The following is a 6,188-nucleotide window of genomic DNA, read 5'->3' as shown; positions in this document are numbered from 1 at the left end:
CTGACTCTGTCGGAACTACACCAAGTTCTCAAAGAACCTCTTGACTTTAACATCCTTTGTCATTGTCAAAGCAATGACATACTCTACCTTATTTTGCAGAATCCGTCACAATATTTAGAAATCTTCTAAATCTAGCATAGACAACTTCCAGCTCATTGTGCTACCTTTTAAACAACACTTAGTCTAATTTGAGATTGAAATCTTATTTTCATATGTGACAAAACAAATATCGGTGCAACACTTTACAGCGATTTGTTTGTCATTTCTCCATACAAAACTATATATATATATATCCTTGGTTTTTCTTAAGTACTCAAGAATATTCTTACTGTTTTTCAATGATCATCACATGAATCATTCTGGTACATGCTCATAACATTTTTAAGAGCACATGACATCTGATTGTGTACATATTATTTGTGATCTATAATCACTCATGTGTTTTTACTCATTGAGTGTCAGATACACTCAAGTCTTGTTAAAACTTCACATGACAAGAACATTTTCTTAATATTTCTATATTGAACTACTTCAATATCCATTCTATGTACTTTGACTTAAACTTATTATGTGTTTAAATCTATCTTCATAGATCTTGTCACTAAATTTGTTTCAGTCCATATCCTTTTATTGAAGTTAATTTTCAATGAAACTTTTTAATCAAGTATATAATTACATCATTTATAACCAACTATATGTCATCTACATAAGTATTATAAATATGTCTCAGCGCTCCCACTTAATTTCTTGCAAATGCAAGCCTCTTCATCGTCTCTAATGAAATCAAAAACTCTTTGACTATTTCATCCGGTGAAGATTCCAACTCCGTAATACTCACTTCATCCAATTGAAGTTCGTATACCTATCTAGTATTCCACGGACTAGCAAAACAATTTGTTGTATCTTGTATACACCTTTAATACACACTTCTGTTAAGTAGTGTATTTTGCCATCCTACTAGCATATCTCATAAAAGAAATATGTAGTGATTACTAGAATAATCCACATAGACTATAAGCATTGCTACAGAAGATCTAATCTTATTGTATTCAACTCTTTGAACTTTGTCGTAAACAACTTTTCGACAAGTCAAGCTTCATCAATTTTTATAGATCCATTTACTTTTAATAAGTATTCATCTATCTTGGATTTCATGGCGTATAGCCATTTTAAAGGAGTCAGGGCCCATCATAACTTCTTTGTTTGTAGTTCGTTTATCATTGTTCAAAATCAATCCTTTGTCTACAAATCATTTATTTGATCACAAAGTAAACCATACCTATAAGGTTCAATATGTACTTCGATCTCCATGGCTAAAACACTTTGTAGTCATGGGAGCCATGATCGTCGTGGCTGCTTCCGGAACCAATTTCGATGCTGCGCTACTCTGATCATTATGCTCAGGTTCATAAACCTTATCAAGTTCTATTGTCCTCCCACTCAAATACTTCGCTAGAAACAATTTCTTGGAAATAAGAAACATTGACAAACACTTTTGTCTTTGTCTACATAGTGAGAAGAATTCCCAATCAATTCTCTGGGATAACCAACAAAGACATTCATCCGATTTTGGTTGTAAACTTATTTACTTATGCTATGCATACCAAAATTTTAAGAAAAGACTATTAGGATTCATACCCATGCCATAACTCGTATGGTGTCATTTCAACGGATCATGATGATGCTCTATTAAGTGTAAAAGCGGTAGTCACTAAAGCATAATCTACAAAAAATATAATGGCATCAATATTTTATCTCATCATTGATCCAACAAGGTTTGGATACATCTCTCGGATACTATATCATCATTATGATACTCCAAGAAATGTGAGTTGTAGAACAATTTCATGACTCTCTTAGATGTTCGCTAAAATTCGTAATTCAAATATTTTCCCAATGATCCAATCATAGATATTTGATTTTTCTATTACGATGATTTCCACTTCATGCTGAAATTTATTTGAATCCATTCAAATGTTTCAAACTTCTTCCTTATCGAATATATCCACATATATATACTCAATTTATTGTTGGAAGTTTTCATGAAGTAGAAGAATCTCCCGCACACAACTATGCCCAGTGAACCACATATATCATCATGTATGTTTTCACTAAGTTAGTTGCCCGTTCAACTCTTGGCCTATGAACAGTATCTCAGTCATTTTCTTTAGAAAAGATTTGCAAGCGCCAAATGATTCAAAAATCAAATGACTCCAAAAATCCATTTGCATGGAGTTCCTTCATGTGTTCCTTTCTAACATGACCTAAATAGCGGTTCCACAAATAAGTGGAATTAAAATCATTTGCCTTATGGCATTTTAGCGTCAGTGTTATGTGTGTTTCACCATTAAGATTTATAATAACTTATCCATCGTACATGGAGTAATGTCATAATTTGAACAACTCATTGTTTTTATCTGACCAGAGCAAAATAACAATTATTAAGTTCTTTATTATAAATTCTAAGGGCTAGATAGAATACCAATGACGAACATAATAACACTTTATTTTTGTTCCAGATGTGCATTCCTATCATATTTCTTGTCAGTCACTTAGGCCATTGTATTCTTGTATTGTGTTGTTTTGTATGACACTTCATACCAACCAATATGGTATAAATACCCAAGAATTTCATAGTGTGACTTAACTAGGAATACAACCATAACATGTATATCATTTATATACACCTGAGCTAGACTTTCTAGTCTTTTCTTTTCTTTTTGCCAAAATATCTTTTGCAGTTTCTCTTTTAGCTTTCCTCATTATTCAGAAAAACACTTTAACATTATTAACTTCTAGGTTTGTTGGTCAAATACCAATAACCTTGAGGTTCTTACTTTAAGTTGATCATCATATGACAAGTGTTTCAGATTTCACTATTAGTAACTTTGTAATATGATGAACAATTTCACACATAATTTTATCCATCATATCATGACGACTTTCCGAGACCATGTATGTACATGCTAGGCTCGTAAAGTTTTAACCTTGGTATTCGCATGTGCAAATCTGGCTTGCACCCGTTGTATGCACACGTAGAATCTATCACACCCGATCATCACGTGATGCTTCGAAACGACGAGTCTTAGCAACGGTGTATACTAAGGATGATAACTTCATGGATATGCGAATATTATTAGTGCCCCAATAGTTGGAGGATTGTGACGCCTAGCGTCTTCAACCTTCATACATTCCCATAAAACTTATGAGTTTATGTAGTCTCACCAAATTTATATTCTATCATCTTGCAATAAGGTCTTAGATATCACATATATCTCATACCTTGATTATTTCTGAAAACTAAATTTTTAGCTCCTTACTTTTCAAACAGATTTGAACTTCAAGTTTCACGGAGACAAGATAACTTTATGTACTAATTGAAACCATAGCTCTTTGAATCAACAATGTGAGGTTTACTAAAAGTTTGCAATATGACTTAATCATTTCTTGATTCATTAACAATACGGTACCAGTCCGTAAAGTTTCTTGTCATATTTTAACAGTATTTCTATCTCAATAACAAGACTAGTGCGTGGTAGAAAAACGGATGCCAATACTACAAAATTAATTCAAAATACTACTTAGACTATGTTTATGATAATTAGTTCATGTTTTAATCTAATTACTAATGAACTCCCACTTAATACAACATCCCTCATAGTTGTTAAGTGGTACACGATCCAAATCCACTACACCAAAACCGATCATCACGTGAGATGATGTATCTTCAATGGTGAACATCAACATGTTGATCATATCATCCATATGACTCGTGTTCAACCTTTCGGTTTCCGTTGTCCCGAGGCCATGTCTGTACATGCTAGGCTCGTCAAGCAAACCCAAGTATTCCGCGTGTGCAACATGGCTTACACCCGTTGTATGTGAACGCTGAGTCTATCACATCCGATCATCACGAGATGCTTTGAAACGACGAACTTTGGCAACGGTGCATACGAGGGGAGAACACTTTATTATCTTGATATTAATGTGAGGGATCATCTTATAATGCTACCGCCGTGTTCTAAGCAAAATAAGATGCATAAAGGATTAACATCACATGCAATTCATACGTGATATGATATGGCCCTTTTGTCTTTGCGCCTTTGATCTTCATCTCCAAAGCACGGACATGATCTCCATCATCAACGGGCATGATCTCCATCATCGTCGGCGTAGCGTCAAGGTTCATGGCGCCGTCTTCTTGGTTGTTCACCTCATGTAGCAACTATTACAACTACTTTGAAATACTACTCAACATGAAATTTAAAGACAACCATAAGGCTCCTGCCGGTTGCCACAATACAATAATGATCATCTCATACATATTCATCATCACATTATGGCCATATCACATCACCAAACCCTGCAAAAACAAGTTAGACGTCTCTAATTTGGTTTGCATATTTTACGTGGTTTAGGGTTTTCGAGTAAGATCTAATCTACCTACGAACATGAACCACAACGGTGATACTAGTGTTGTCAATAGAAGAGTAAATTGAATCTTCACTATAGTAGGAGAGATAGATACCCGCAAAGCCTCTTATGCAATACAAGTTGCATGTCGAACGAGGAACAAGTCTCATGAACGCGGTCATGTAAAGTTAGCCCGGGCCGCTTCATCCCACTATGCCACAAAGATGCAAAGTACTCAAACTAAAGACAACAAGAGCATCAACGCCCACAAAACCATTGTGTTCTACTCGTACAACCATCTATGCATAGACACGGCTCTGATACCACTGTTGGATAACGTTGCATAGAAAACAAAAAATTTCCTACCGCGAACACGCAATCCAACCCAAGATGCAATCTAGAAGACGGTAGCAACGAGGGGATTATCGAGTCTCACCCTTGAAGAGATTCCAAAGCCTACAAGATGAGGCTCTTGTTGCTGCGGTAGACGTTCACTTGCCGCTTGCAAAAGCGCGTAGAAGATCTTGATCACGGCGCCACGAACGGGCAGCACCTCCGTACTCGGTCACACGTTCGGTTGTTGATGAAGACGACGTCCACCTCCCCGTTCCAGCGGGCAGCGGAAGTAGTAGCTCCTCTTGAATCCGACAGCACGACGGTGTGGTGTCGGTGGTGGTGGAGAAATCCGGCGGAGCTTCGCTAAGCGTGCGGGAAGTGGAGGAGCGGGGCGGCTAGGGTTTGGGGAGAGGGGGCGCCGGCCATCTAGGGGGTACGGCCACCTTGGTGGTTCTTGGGGTGGCCGGCCCCCTCCCCTTGGCCCTCATTATATAGGTGGAAGCCCCAAGTGTTGGACTACAAGTCTCCGAATAAGACCCGAACCCAAAACCTTCCATGTGATAGGGAAACCTACCCAAGGTGGGAATCCCACTTGGGGTGGGATTCCCCCCCTTCCATGTGGGGGGTTGGCCGGCCCCCATAGGGGGAGTCCACTTGGGACTCCTCCCCCTCTAGGGTTGGCCGGCCATGGAGGTGGAGTCCCTTTGGGACTCTGCCTTCCATAGTGGTTTCTTCCGGACTTTTCTAGAACCTTCTACAACCTTCCATAGAACCTTCCGGATCATTTTAAATCTCATAAAATGACTTCCTATATATGAATCTTATTCTCCGGACCATTCCGGAACTCCTCGTGATATCCGGGATCTCATCCGGGACTCCGAACAAATATTCGAACTCCATTCCATATTCAAGTTCTACCATTTCAACATCCAACTTTAAGTGTGTCACCCTACGGTTCGCGAACTATGCGGACATGGTTGAGTACTCACTCCGACCAATAACCAATAGCGGGATCTGGATATCCATAATGGCTCCCACATATTCAACGATGACTTTAGTGATCGAATGAACCATTCACATACGATACCAATTCCCTTTGTCACGCGATATTTTACTTGTCCGAGGTTTGATCATCGGTATCACTCTATACCTTGTTCAACCTCGTCTCCTGACAAGTACTCTTTACTCGTACCGTGGTATGTGGTCTCTTATGAACTTATTCATATGCTTGCAAGACATTAGACGACATTCCACCGAGAGGGCCCAAAGTATATCTATCCGTCATCGGGATGGACAAATCCCACTGTTGATCCATATGCCTCAACTCATACTTTCCGGATACTTAATCCCACCTTTATAACCACCCATTTACGCAGAGGCGTTTGATGTAATCAAAGTACCTTTCCGGTATAAGTGATTTACATGATCTCATGGTCATA

This window comes from Lolium perenne, chromosome 3 (assembly GCF_019359855.2).
Source record: "Lolium perenne isolate Kyuss_39 chromosome 3, Kyuss_2.0, whole genome shotgun sequence".
Lineage (NCBI taxonomy): Eukaryota > Viridiplantae > Streptophyta > Magnoliopsida > Poales > Poaceae > Lolium > Lolium perenne.
Note: the sequence above shows the minus strand (reverse complement) of the source record.